This window comes from Vanessa cardui, chromosome 4 (genome assembly GCF_905220365.1).
Source record: "Vanessa cardui chromosome 4, ilVanCard2.1, whole genome shotgun sequence".
Lineage (NCBI taxonomy): Eukaryota > Metazoa > Arthropoda > Insecta > Lepidoptera > Nymphalidae > Vanessa > Vanessa cardui.
The window spans coordinates 9,616,244-9,630,584 of NC_061126.1; the positions used below are offsets into that span (position 1 = coordinate 9,616,244).

Genomic DNA, 14,341 nt, shown 5'->3' on the forward strand with positions numbered 1-14,341 from the left:
AAAGGTGCAAGTTACGGTTGGTTCGATCCTTCGCTTAATAATAAATTAGAAAGATTTAGTTAAACTCGAACTAGGTAGGTATTTGTCTGATTTAATCGTCTTGAATTTCCAAATGAATCCCTATTGTCAAAGCAGGATAAACAATTAATTGAAATAAAGAAGAAAAGAAGAATTTCGTATAATCAGTATCGGTACTTAAAAAAAAATCACATTTTTATTTAGTGTTGTTTAATTTAATGTATACATAATATGTAAAATAACTTAAATAGGTATTAAAATACAAGAAAATTAAGATCTTCTAAAGTAGTTATTATCTAAATCGATTCTTATTAAGTTAATTTCTAAAAATCGAAATCGCGACGGATTTATAATATCGATTCAATGTTTATAAAATACAATAAAAAAACAAATAGATAAACATAATCTTTATATTTGTCAAGCCGATTCAACAATTTTATTAATTAACGTAATATCATGATCTAAAATTAAATTTGAACCCTTTGGTGTGCAAAGATATCAAGTTGAGCGCGGTATAAATGTGACCATTTCTCATTTTAACCGAAGCAAAACTTAATAACCCTACTGGAAACGCAATAATTACGAGCGCTCAGTGCGAGATTCGGGAGAAATAAATGAGGACCATTAAGAGACTCGCGTTTAGATATTTCATTCCCCTCGAAGAAGACGTTAGAGGCGCAACGGCACGGCACCGTTGCGGGTTGTTCCCACGGATTTGCTCATAGAATCGCACAATCTCGCAGTCCATACATAACATCCCACAGGAGGGTAACCGCTAGTGTTTTATTTTTCATACAATTAAAAAAAAAGGTAATATATCCAAAGTATTTGCAATAATCTTATCATTCTTTTTCTATTCATTAAAAATAGTTTTTATCTAAATTGTAAAATATTTCCTAATATTTGTTATAAGTGCTTTTAAATTATTATATTGTTCATCGATAATCTTCTTAGACTTCTACAATCATATGCTTTTGTTGATATTACTAGAAATATAAAATATTACAGTCTACAGGTAAAATATTCTTTGATCGCAGAACACCTGACAAATTACCAACGCTGAGAGGCAATCCTCACGTTTGTTTTTGTTGAATTGCGGTTGTATTTTTGCTGGGTGAGACTAATGTTCAATGTAATTAACCATGAGTAATACCACCTTGGTTAAACACCGTTTGTAAGGCGGAGAACAAAACGTAATATGTCTTCTTAACACGCTTCTGGTAATACATTTTTAATATTAACCAAAAGAACGTGCTTTTTTAAATTATTTTGTACATATATAACATATGAATATATACAATGTTATACTCAATGACGAATTACGAAATTTTAAAAGTCAACGATTTCTATTATGATAGGGTAAATAAAATATTTAGAAATATAATGTCATTTTATTTTTGTTCACTTTTCTTCTTCTTTGGATAGTTCTGCTGTGAATCAAGTAGAAGTTGTATAGATTATATTATATTGATACATTTTATATAAAACTTTACTTACAAGATAATTTTATATGATATTACTATTCCATATTATAAAGAACATATTTCCAGGAGCAGTAGAGATAGAAGAATCTCACCGAAGAACACGAGTGTGAAGGGACAGAATGTGGCATGCGAATTGACTATGATAATTATAAAATCGACAGGATACATGAATTGGATTTCAACATTGATACGACAGCTAATAGTTATTAAATCTAATGTTTAAAGTCCGTTGTTTAGATAAGATTATTATTAAGTTAAATGATAAATGTCATTGTGTTAATTAATTTTCTCATCTCAGGAAAAATGAATGCACAAAATTCTTTATTTTAGCTAACTACTGAATATATCTTTATTTCTACATTTAATACTCCATCTGTATAAAAATGCAAATTTAACTTAAAATTAATGTAGCGTCGAATGTATGTCGAATGTAATCTATAAAATAAATATAACATACATGGAAACCCATAACAAAAAAAATGGAACTTTTTTTATATTTAATGGCAGCATCGATAAAATCGACTACATAACGATTCGTGCCTATATAGTCGAATCGATAATCAAAATGTTATGTTGCCAAATGATATCCGTCAGTTTCATCGTTAAAAAGTTAATAGCCGATGGACAGGACGAAATCGATTAGTAATTATTTATGTAATATGCGCCTTAATTATATTATTTCCTTTCGCGTCGATTACAAATATCCTCAAAAGTAATGTCTTTAAAAATCTTTGTACATATGATAAGACTATCGTGTTAGGTTCTATGTATCCGCATAGTCATGTTATCCGCCAAATATATTATGAAGGTGAATTGTTCCATAGAAACGTGCCTACTGCCTATGACTACGTTACACTTTGCAGAAGCGACCTGTTTGCAGCGCAAATAGCGATCCCGAACTATTGACGAATCCTATTTTATTTTTATAGGGATGTTAAGATATTTATCGACAACATAAAAAGCAAACATCTAGGTACATATACTTACAAAAACATAAAATAAAATTCATTATAATTATTATTCAGCCTGAATATTACTAATTCGCTACGTATATAATGAATACAGAAATAAAAGATAGCTTTTAGTGTGTAACTTCAAAATTGACCGGATGTTTGATTCGTTTTTTGAAAGTATTTTAAATTGGATTCTGACTCAACGATGAAGAATTTTTGTTAACTTTTCGAAATGATTTTTCGATGATAGATAAATAAAATAAACGTAATTCGGGCACGTGTTTACAACAGACTGGGCCCTGATTCTGTATGCCACCGAAAACGCAAACGCGCTTGTAACGAGCTCGCGACGCGTTTTTGGCTAAAAACGGTATTCCGAATGCCACTGTCAAATCAAAAACTATACCTAGGGTTGTTTAAATCGCGTCTTTAACTCGTTTTGAAATGTCAAAATTACACGCTTTCAATCCTCGTGTTTTGAAAACGTGGTTGTCATATGTCATAAAAATTATACTAAATATAATGTTTTTAATGTGATTACTAAATTATTTTGTTGGTTTTTAGAGTTATATTTAGTTAAAAAAGTGTTCTGGTTCATATTACGCTACAAAAACATAAAGGTGAATAAAAAAAAATTCCATACGTATGTGTGTATGAGACTTAAAAATCCCACATTCGCTTTAAAAATGAAGTGTGCATTAATATGCGACATTTAACAATGCTCGCTAACAATTTTGTAATCTAAATTGAGTGATTAAAAGAAGAATAATATCAAAACATTAAGAATCTTAAACAATATAATATCCATACAAGAATGTTAAGATGAGACTTTGAAGAAGGCTTTCTACGTCAACAATGGGCAGTGTGTTAAATTTAAACTATTTTTATAAGAGTTGGTGGTGATCGACAGAAAAAAGGAATACCAGAAACTTTGAAACAACTGTGTGAAAGTGAATAAATATTTTAACATTAAACTCATAAAAAGGACTAGTATTACTAAAAAAAATATCTGTGTTTACTTAGCCACTAAAGTTCTATCATAATAAAACTAAATAAATCCTCAAACAAAAATTAATGTTTATAAGATATTAAAATAAAATTGTGTTTATATTAAGACTCAAAATGTTATTATTTTTCAAACAATTATAATTGCCTTTTTAGATTTTTAAAATGAGAAGAATGTTTTAAATGTATACATAATTTAATATATATAAATAGAAATACTGTAAATTGTTTATTTGAAGTAACTGTATAGAAATATTTTAAATAATCCATAAATTTAAATTTATGTAAAATCAGCCCGTGCAAATATTATGAAATAATAAGGATTGTGTTATATAGTCTTTTCCTTTAGTTTTAAACTAATAATTTGCTAGCTCACTGTGCTAGATAAATATGATTTTTAATAGTATATTTTATAATTCTGCATTTCTAATAAGATTATTTATTTTTTATGGTCTATTATCAGATAAATAATATTTTGATAGAAACATTATGCTAAATTTGAAAATAAAGCAGTCCTATATGTTACACTATGTCATTTTATAAATTTCAATATATTTGTGTTGTACATATTTTATGATTTTCTTTGCTTAATAAAATACTAATTAAGTTTCTGTTTTAAAATTTGTTACTGTATTGATTAATTCCAATTTCACATTACCTATTTATCTAATTATTAACATATTGAGAAGTAATAAAATAATTCTAATAAGCTATTACTTTTATTTTACTTATGTATAAGATAAATATTTAGAACATATTAATGAAACAATAAGAAAAAATATATTCGACTTTAAATATATTTATTTGCTAAAGCAATTTTGCATAAGAATAACATTCATAAAACTAATTGATTAACAATCTGATATAAGCATCTAATATCCTTTTTTGAAATGATTTGGTACTTAATATATCATAAACAATACTTGTGATATTATTACATTACAAAGTAATCTTTCAGTTCTTTAGAAGTTACATAATTATTTAAAAAATGCTTAATTTAAAATTGCTTCCATTTTATCCACATTCTCAGTTGATTTCATACCAAGGCATGTGTAAGGTTGGCTTTGGACACTTAAGTATTCTGTAGTTGTTCTTCCCTTCTTCAACTCATCATCTAATGTTAGTGTGTCCAAGGAAAGCTTAGCAGGCACTGCCAAATCCTTTGATTACAGTCCTTATTCAGAAAAAATAGTGTGTAGTATCTTAAAGAAATGTGCTTTATATTAAGGTTAGATTTAAGATAGGCACTTCAATAAATTGAATTCTTGGTAAAATATCTCTTACCTTTATAGATAACTATGCTTCTGCTGCTATAGTGCTGCCTTTAAACAATATACTGAAATATTTTAAGTTCGTATTTCAGTATAATATGGAAAACGAATTAATAATATTCAATACGTTAACGTAAAGCTGAAAAGTTAAAGATGTGCCTCGAATCGACTGTCCATCCATTTCATGTCAATATCTTATCGCTCCGATCAATTCGATCGTTTGCTATGACGAATTTAATGAAGATTTAAGAAAACATTTCTTTTAGTAAATAAATATAATTATTATGACATGTTTACGTTTAATTTGTCAATTATTGTTAACAATGAAGTCTGTCTTCTTTTCAATACGTTCCGAACAACTTACTTAAAAAATGTTATTGCTTTAATTTTTTAAATATTTGTATTAATTTGAGTAAATTACGTTTTTGTCGATAGCATTTATAAATATAAAAGTTTTGGTAGTATTTTTTGCTAAAATATATATCTTTAGATAAATAAAAATCAATAAATTTACGTAGAAAAAAACCGGTAAAATTTTATTAAGATAACGGAAATGAATTGGAATGTACTTTGTGAAATCTCTCGAAAAAGCATAGACAAATTCTCTTATGGCATACAGAATACCATTTTAAGAAAACATAACCCTGCGTGTTAAGAAAACACGTTTGCGTTTCTTAGTTTGTTATTACGTCACACATTTTGACTCGTTACGAATTGTGGCATACAGAATCAGGGCCCTGTTCTTACAATAGGTCACTGATAATTTGACTTCAATATCGAGGAAGTGCTTGTAGGTTTTAGACTTAGTTCGTGATTTCGAATCCTAGCGACCACTCCTGATGATGCGGCTTATTTTTATTTAAAATTCAGTTTGATAAAAATAATATAAAAAACATTGCCATATTATGTGTCATGCATGTATATGTTTGTTTCTACTCATCTCTTCAAAGCGATAGGAGATTTTTGCTCCGCTAAAAACATTCATCTGCAGTTACTTTTTATCGTATAATAATAATCATAGCATAACAAATATTAAATGAAAGATTTAACCATCTATCGATATTCGTCCATCACTAGCAGTTTGATTCGCGAGGCATGCGTTACATTGGATCACGGTGCGTTGGTTGCAATGAACGTGAGTCTTTTTCACAAAAGCCTGAATGTTGAATGGTGGTTTAATATTTATAAATAATACATACATATATAGAATATTTGAACTTTTCTATTGTATTGTAGCAGAGGCCTTGATTATCATTATTTTGGTAATGAAAATGTATTTTTATAAATTTGAAGTATAGGAAACGAAGCAACTTCAGCTAAATCAATAAGCATATTAAGTATATTTAATCCAATCTATTTAAATCTGTTTGTGTTACTCATTATTTTTACAGTTATAGTATTAAGTAAGTTAAAGAATATTCTGATCGTGATAATATCAGTTGTGTTTCTTTTTTTCTTTATTAAATAAATAAAAATATATTTTTGTCAAAAAAAGTAAGTTCAATTCATGTATATCAAAAGTAAATGTATTTCTTATGCGCGGTTTTTGCGAGGAGGAAGTGCGTGAAATTCTCTCTAAACTAAATTATTCAAAGTAGATCGTACGTGTTTACGATACTCGACAACAATTTAAGGCTGATTCTACACGAGCACGTTTATTTTATTTAGGAATTTAGGTGTTACGCGTGACAATACACACAAAGTATACTTTGTGTGTATATGTGTAGGGTTTGTATCTACATATGTATACAAGGCATAACTCGAAAGTTAAGCTTACTTATATAAATGTTATTATTAGTTACAAATAATTTAAATTCTTAAAGTATAAACATTTGTTATGTAAACACTAATCAGGTAAAATAAAATATTCCAATACCATCTAGCACTTATTTAATATTGTATGGAATAAATTATAAATATATTCTTGATTTTTGTGTAAATGACATATTAGATGTACCTACAAGTATGTAGTAGTATTAATTCATATATAAAAATATATGAATTAATGTGTATTTTAATGTCATTTGTAATAATGTAACCTGTTTTAAATTTGTTTATAGAAAATACTTACAAGCATTTTTCAAAATATATCTTCAAAGATTTCATGTATTATTTTGTTTAATTTTTATCTTTATTTACAATGAAGTGTTTTGTAATTATAATAAATAACAACTCTTATGTTTAATGATTTCATAATGCTCTCAATCAGCTTGTTAGTAATGAATAATTGAAGCTAATTTAAAAGTATACAAAATAAAAACAATATTATAAAGAACAAAAATTAAGAAAAACATTATCATAGAACAAAAGTGAAGCACGCGAATCCAAACCGCTATTACTCGGGCGACAACAGTGCACAACAAAAGGGCTATAACATTTTATAGCGGCAATCGGTGCCAGTAAACCGCGAGATAGTCTCCCGCCAACAATTAAACAGGGCTGATAAAGCAATCCTCGACGACTCCTTTCGCTATAAGGATTGCTATTCATGATTTTAAGGACATCGATCCTTATCGGATTTTCCGGTTGAATTTACCCGTTTCTGTAAAGAGATTTTAAAAAACGAGGTTCTACTTCTAAAAATATGCCAGATAGTGATAATAAATTTAGTATAGATAGTATATATATTTGGGTTTAAAATAAAGATATATTATTGTTTGTAAAAGGATACGAATTTAAAATTAGTACATTATCCATCATCATTATTATCTGTGACATTTATCCCAACACGCACAAAGAAATTTGGCAACTCTTTTCTTTGTCGCACCGCCAATAAATGGAACTCTCTACCAGCACACGTGTTCCCCTCTTCTTATATCCTGGGTGCCTTCGAACGAGGCGTGAAAAGGCATCTTGCGGGCCGGCATGGCGAGGGTGACTAGTGCAGCTCATGCTGGATGTGCGTACTAGTCGTATTCGCGTTTGGACTCCATTTCCACTTACCATCAGGTGGAGTGGAGTCTATATGCCTACCAGAATAATATATAAAAAAAAGATTACTTAGATGAGTTTATAAGTAATAAAACTACTATAAAATAACGCATCGTTTGTTATTATGTTGATATATACATCATTTAAATTTTATAATTAATTATTTTCGTTTATATCGCAATAATCTCACAATCAGATATGTCACGATCGCGTTCTGTGGTGAATTTCGTTATTGAAATTGTTCTAATTATTATCTTATGTTTATACTAAAACGGTTTTAAAACTTATTATTTTTTTAACCTTATTCATTTCTTCGCTCTACCGGTACTAACTAACACAGTATTTCAATAGATAATTTCTAATAAAAGCCTTAAGCTATTCATGTCCGCCTAATGCCGGACGTCTGGCAACTCTACAGGATCATAGAGAGATCACAGCGGCTTACATGTTATCTGAGGCACAGGAGTGTAGCACAGCTAACTTCCAAATTTAAATCTGGTATTAAGAGATTCTTGTAAAAAAAAGATCTGTGCTGGGATTTGGAACGCTGCACATTAAAATTATTACCAAACCAATCAAAAGATGTAAAAGTATGTAGTTGGGATAGTAATTATAACATTTTATAAATACGAAGAAGAAAATGCAAAACAACAGGGAAGAAATAAATAATTAACGACTCAATTATTGTAAAAATAAGTCACACAGGTGATTGAAAATTTAAACTTGTTTTTTTTTAAACGTCGCGACAAGTCAGAGCCTCTGTTGGCAAAGCAATTACCATGGCTGTATAATTACAGCTTTGGCTTTGAAACGTAGTTATTCGCTGTGCCCGGAAATTATGGTTTTTATGATTGCTACTGATTGTTATTTTACGATATAGTAATTTATATTTGTTTCTAAACGATTAATGAAACGACGGTTATATTTATGTTGTACCATTAAACGTATTAGGTCTTTAAACAAAAATTAAGATTAAGATCTTAAGTTGGGTTAATAGTTATTTTTAATTAAATATTCGATTTAATTACCATGCATTAACATATAAAAACAAATAACAACATGTAATAATCTGTTAAAAACACAAAATACTGTATTTTTTACTAATGCTCCTTAACAGTATGTTAGTCAAATGATAGTCTTGGAATAAGACTTTTTGTAAGACTATTTACATGGGAAATAAATATTTAAATAAATTAATTTCTACGACCTTTCTATTGTACTATTTTCACTGAAAGCACATTTTCAAATTTAATATACTTATATTTAAAGAAATGGTAATTATAGTCAAGTTATTACGAACAAGGGACAAAAAACAACGTACTAATAATCACTTATAGGATTTTAAAGGTGGTAAAGTACGACACAACTTAGATGTAGCATCGGCAAATTTCGTAAAACCGATCACATCTGAATTAAGTACACTATCCCAAATTATCAATATTTATTTCTTAATTGAATATGTATATCTTTACAAAAATCATAAAAATAAACTTTATTCAAGTAGGCACTTTAGAATCGATTCGGAAAGTAGATTCTACCGAGAAGGACCGGCAAGAAACTCAGTAGTTACTAATTTTCAACATTAAAAAAATACAAAGTCAAGTTAGTAAAATTACAATTATTTAAAAATATATCCTGCTTGGAAGTCAACAGGTATTAACTCCACGGCTTTTTTATAATCTATAAAATCTTGTATCGAATAATATGTATATTTTAGCAATTTTATTTGTTATAAACGATTTGAATTTACGAAACTGCAAAGTTAAAAATGTCTGCGGAATTTTATTATAGAAATGTATATGGCCTTGCCTATGATCTTGCCCCAAGAATGACTTATTGATATTTTGAAACTTGGCGTTATAAGCTTATCCTTACTTCTGGTGCGCATACAATATACAATATACAATCGTTATAGCATGTAATATCATATGACCTAATGTATTTGTCCATTTGACACGTCGATTTACATGTACTTGCTTTCTCGGGTTGAACTGACGCTATCGTCGCGCTAATCTATAGCGACGAATAGCGTTGAATGGCGCGATAGGGAGCTATAAATCGGTTCTACTGAATTGCCGATGCTACATCTAAGTTGTGTCGTACTATACTATACAGCGTAATAACGTCGTTCTACATATATGTTATATGTACATATGTAACATGCAGCTTAACAAACGAGACTTAGTATTATATAAAATTGATAAGAAGTGACTTTCACTTTTGTTAAAAAACGTAAGAGAATACGAGTACACGTATCACACCTTCGATAGCTCAGTTGGTAGAGCGGTGGACTGTAGATAGCCAAACGTTGTAATCCATAGGTCGCTGGTTCAAATCCGGCTCGAAGGATTTTTTTTAACTTAACACTTTTTAACAAAACTAATTCTAAAACGGTAAACGGGAATGTTTGTATCATTTGTATTAAATGTATATAGAGACATACATACATTATACACACGATATATTTATTAGTATTAAAAACAAATTATAATATTTGTTACCAACACATATGATACTTTTTATTATATAACAATTGATTCTAATTTTATAGATAATAATTAATAGTCAAGAGAGATAAGTTGTACTTAGTACATACTATTTTATCACCTTTAACAATTTAATAAAGGTTTGTCCAAAAGGATTAAATACAGTCGATTCTTTGACCGAGTACAATTTAATTTTAAGCGAATCCCGGAGTGAGTGGCCGTAATTAACAAAGAGATGCATTAAATCAATTACCTTTAATAAATTCCAACAGCGGAGGCCATTTACATGATCGGCTAATAACGCTAATTTCGGTTCGGTATTGTGCGTAACAAAATTTTATTAAACATTGTCTGAATCCTGGCGTCCCCTTTAATTGTGTATTTAAATGAATTGCTGATATCTGTGGATGTATTGATAACGTCGATTTATGATAGGCATTGTTCTATAACCGTAAAAAGAAATAAAGTGACGTTTTAGTTTTAGTGTGTGTATCAAGAAGTATACAGTTCAGTTAATACTAATTTTCCGATAAAATTATTTGTTCCTAACAGCAGAATATTTTATTTATCTTTTTTATAGGTTTATATACCAAATTTCCTTATTAACGTTCAGTATCTATGCTAACTAAAAGAAAGATGTTCTAGAAAATTAGATACTAAAAATAATGTTTATGTATATTTTTTTTACACATATATAAAAATACATAGTATTTTTTTTTTTTTCTTTATTTATTATAGAGGGTTTTTTCACTAAGTGAATATGTCACCCTCGTCATTATATACAGTTAAATACATTTCTCACATCACATATTAGTACAATACAATCATAGATAAGGCTTTCTAATTTCTATTTTTGAGAGCTAAATTTACAAATTTATAAACAGATTTAGCTTCGTTAGACAATGGAGAAGCTAAAATGCTATTATAAACACCAATATTATAACCACGACTAGCGACAACAGCTCCCTTTAGCGCCCTAACACGAACACATTCTTCTAAAATGTGATAGACATCCTCTACCACACCGCACACAGTACAATTAGGAGAATTCAATTTTCTCATCATATATCCGAAACTATTCAGTGGAATGTGACCATAGCGCAATCTTAAGGCAGTTGTAATATCTTTGCGCTTTAATTTGGAATTTAGGAACCAGAGAGATCCAAAAAGTCTAGGTTGTATAGTTTTATACCAGATTCCTTTGGTAAGCGATCTTTCATTAAAATATTCAGACCACATCTCATGACATATTCGTTTAATATCCCCTAAAAGATCGGTGGGACTAGGTAAATACTTAAATTCAATACCAAATACATAGTTGATTGTATAAAATTCATTATTACCTACTTAAGATAATTTGTATTAGTATTAAATTGAGTATTTTACGTTGATTAAAGTTGGCTTTTACACTACGATTCCAAATTACGTGCAACCTTTATGTAGTTTAGCCAAACGGGTGATCAGAGCAATATGCCTGACGTACGTTATATATACAACAATTTTTTTACACTAGCACTTAAAATTACCCTAATTTCAACCTAAATGCAATGGAAAAGGTCTAATAATAATAAGACTCAAATCAATCTGATAATAATTATTCAATCGATCTAAGTGCAAAAATGTGTAACTTGTAAGTGTGTGAAGCCGGGTTGGGTAACGAGTGAAAAATAATAGCCCACTGCAAAAATTTTAATGGTAATTATGTTTGCATTTTGGACGGAATCAGAAAAATTTAATGTAGTATACCGGGCATTAGTCCAAATTGCTACTAAACAAAGATTTGTTTTCTACAAATATTTGTAACCAAAGTTTCCCAAGTGGTAAGGCTACCACGCCTTACAGGGATTTTATGTGATGTATACTTTTATAATTAATTTAAAATTCATATTTAATTTTGCAGTCAAAGTAAATGTTTTTTTACATTTGTTAATTAAATAATTACGAAAGCATTTTAAAATATCCAATATTTCACAAGTCTGGTGATGTTTGTTTCGGTTACTTAATAATATTACTTTATTTTGCAAATATATTAATTAATTATAATTAAATACCATATTGTTTTTCATTGCCTTACTCTATCAATTATATTAATATGAATTGATGTCTTCCATTATTATGTATACATGAAAAGTATGCTCGTTTAAAATCAAATCATCTATACTCTATTTTTCACTATTTAAAAGTCAATACAATAAACTGAAGTTTATGAAATTTGGTAAGAAGCGAGCTTGATCCTTGAGGAATGATAATGGCTACTTGAAGACCAACCCATAAAACGCAAGCGAAATTAATAGTGACAACTAGTAAACACTAAAATCTTCATTGACATAGGTATCTACTAGAACGGTTTTTGCACAAATCGTTAATTTATAGTTTAAAAAAAGCAAATATCCTTCCATAATAAGACACAAGTTTATCGTTTTATTATTATCTTCTCAACGTTACAATTAACGGAGTAGATTGAGCGACAAATCCTTTCTACCCGTGTTTTCCTACAAGTTTTCCTAATGGGTGACTTTCACGCTCAGTCTTCTAAAGCGGCACGCACCCCCTCAGTGACACGGATTTCCAATAGAATTACTTCATTTACAAGGGGCTCGTTATTGTGTACCCATAATTAGTCAAGCATAAAATAAATACATACAATCAGGTTTGTCATTATTATTGTTTAATTAATTTGTTTTTATTATTTACACTTGTTATCATGTTTTAAAAAATATTGCAGGCCATATTTGGTTATTTATTTGAACTTTAATTAATTTTAAATATATTAATATGTTTAAATGCATAATAAAATAAAAAATGCATAATTTTTTATACCAGGAAATTGGCTTTAAAACAGGAGTGAAGCCCGGGATAACTATTAAGCAATAATAAAAGTAGAGAATGCTTTATAAAAAAGTTATCAGAAATTTAATAGCATTCCCGACTAGTAGGCACGGCCAGTGACTTTGATATTTTCGGCGGCATTAATTAAAAAATTATAAAGCTTCCCCTCTCCTCCCACGCGCTATTGTTCGACCCCCACAAAGCATTTATATCGGGGAAAAAGATAAATATGCGAGACGCAGGTAATTGCGCTCGCTTTTATTGAGCTGTTGTTTGATTTCAAAGGCTTTTATTGTATCACAATGCAGGCTATATGTTAGTGTTTGCACTTTTACGCCCCATATAGCTTTCAAAAGGGATGTAAAAACATTTATATCTTTACACCGGAGTGTATGAATAAGATGCTCATAGATTGACATTAAAAGAAAAAGAGCAAAAAAAATTTAGTATTATATGAGGAAAATGGGAATATCAATATTTAAAAATCTCCAAGCTCCAATTTTATTAAATCATATTATGAGGGAAGGTGGTTGCGATTTTCTGCAACAATGGATCCCTGGATAGACCGCGGTAATTATGATTGAGCGGGAAACGGATAAAAATAAAGGCGGTATTGTCTCAGTCGTAATTAGGGTTTGTGGTCCCGTCGGGGCTCGGATTGCAAGTCACAGAAGCTAACACGGATTTCATATTTCGATAAACATTAAATATGAGGATGTCTAATGGAATATATTATCTATATTCATATTATAAATGTGAAAGTAACTGTGTTTGTCTTTATGTCTGTCGCTCTTTCAAGATCAAACCGCTGAACCGAATTTGACGAAATTTATAAACTACTATTTTGCCTAACAAATGACAACCAACCCCCGAGTAGGTTATAGTTTAACATTTTTTTTAAATTAATATAATAAAAATTAGATCTTTTATGTATTTCATACTAGTTATTATTATTAAGTATGTAGTTAGTTATTTAAATTTTATTAATAATTATAAGAACAAAACATTTATGAGCCTTAAATTCCCTATCAGATATGCCAAAATAAATTACCATCTCAAGTCTCATCGTCGTAATGACATTCAAGGAGCAATTATGAATATTTATATGGCGGCGACACTCTAGGTTAGCGGCTTAACGCTAATTCAGACAGACAAACCTACGCTTGACAGTTTATGTTAAGTTCATATATAGCGAATATATCTTAAGAAGATCGTATATTTAATTTAAACTAGATAAGAAATACCGACTTCATATATAGATATGTCTTTATATTGTAGTTTCACGGATTATTAATTAAACAATAATTGTTATATGTAGTAAGGCATTTTGTATGCAAACCATTGTTGCCTGGTCGGTTCGATAA

General features: G+C 29.2%; 1 non-coding gene across 1 annotated transcript; it reads left to right on the forward strand.

The window, feature by feature from the left end:
• Positions 1 to 9,922: 9,922 nt before the first annotated feature.
• Trnay-gua lies at positions 9,923 to 10,011 on the forward strand. Its single transcript is given in 2 exon segments — positions 9,923 to 9,959; positions 9,976 to 10,011. It is a non-coding gene; the product is annotated as a tRNA-Tyr (tRNA).
• The last annotated feature ends 4,330 nt before the right edge of the window (positions 10,012 to 14,341 follow it).